The sequence below is a fragment of the Myotis brandtii genome, unplaced genomic scaffold (genome assembly GCF_000412655.1).
Source record: "Myotis brandtii unplaced genomic scaffold, ASM41265v1 scaffold403, whole genome shotgun sequence".
Lineage (NCBI taxonomy): Eukaryota > Metazoa > Chordata > Mammalia > Chiroptera > Vespertilionidae > Myotis > Myotis brandtii.
Genome location: NW_005365474.1, coordinates 436,954 through 438,128, shown reverse-complemented (window position 1 = coordinate 438,128; position 1,175 = coordinate 436,954). Strand labels below are relative to the sequence as shown.

The window sequence follows — 1,175 nt, the reverse complement described above, 5'->3', positions numbered from 1 at the left end:
CCACTGCCAATGGGCAGCCTGCCCGCCGTCCCCCGAGCCCTGGTCCGTGCCCCACGTCACTCCCGAGGCAAACCTGACATCTCTGTGTCTCCACAGGCCCCGGGGCCCCACTGTGATTGTGACACAACACACACGCACACAGACACGTGCACTCAGCCACACGCGTGTGATGGGCAGGGTCCGCCTGGGCCGTGTGCCGCTCCTCTGGCTCTGGCTCCTCCATGCACTCTGCTCTGACCCCTCTAACCTCTCCTGTCCCCGGGGCCTCCCTCCGCAGCTGCCAGGAGATTTCTGGGTTCTCCTCAGCCTCTGGCCTGTGGCCTGAGCAGCGCTGGCTGCCGCGATGAGTCGACAAGTGCGTGGGGACGGCCAGCAGCCGCCACCACAGGGCCTTGTGGAGGGGCCTCCTATGCTCAGGGGCCAGGCCTCCCTCCCCTCGTTGGCGGCTCCCCACTGCCCGCGGGGCCAGGAGAGTCAATGGGCCTGTGTCACAGGATGAATAAAACATGGCCCAGCCCTGCGCCCGCAGCTGACCTGTGGCGGAGTCGACTGTATTAATACGTTCGCGTGTTGTCAGACTCGCAGCGCTAACTGCCTATGAATTATTTATCGACACGAAAGTCTTAACCAGAGCAGTGCTGGCATTAATCCCCCCCGGAGCCCGGCGGCCTGGCCTGTCCGTGTAATTGAATCTCAGCTCCCAGGGCCCGGCCACGGCTCAGGCACAAGGGGCAGCACGGTGGGTCCAAAGCTGGTGGGGCCACACTTCAGTGGGATGCCCACGCGGGCACCCTCCCACCCAGGGCCTTGGTGTAGGAGAATCGCCCAGAGCTGAACCCAGGAAACAGCCAGATGCAGGACACACAGCCACGCGTGGGCGGAACCTCGATGTGTCCGGGAACCTCTGGGCAAGTGCCAGGCTGGGGGGGGGGGGGGGGGGGGCGTGTCTCGGTGGCTTCTCCCGCAGTCCCCACAAAGCGATAGAGCTCAAATCCACGGCCCACCCACCGCCTGACCCCACACCGCCCAGTGGGAGCGGGGGTGGCACACCTGGGCCTCCCTGTTAGGACCCGGCCCCAGCAGCACAGGCAGGCAGACGGTGATAAACAAACCAGGCGGTGGGGCTTTTACAGACGGTGGCAATGCCCCCCAATCTGGTCCTCCTGTGTGGAATA

General features: G+C 65.0%; 1 protein-coding gene across 1 annotated transcript in view; it reads right to left on the bottom strand.

Moving 5' to 3' along the window:
- The window catches only part of LOC106727316 (fibrosin-1-like protein), a 35,866-nt gene that overhangs the window by 4,263 nt on the left and 30,428 nt on the right, over positions 1 to 1,175 (bottom strand). The gene's annotated exons all lie outside the window — the stretch shown is intronic.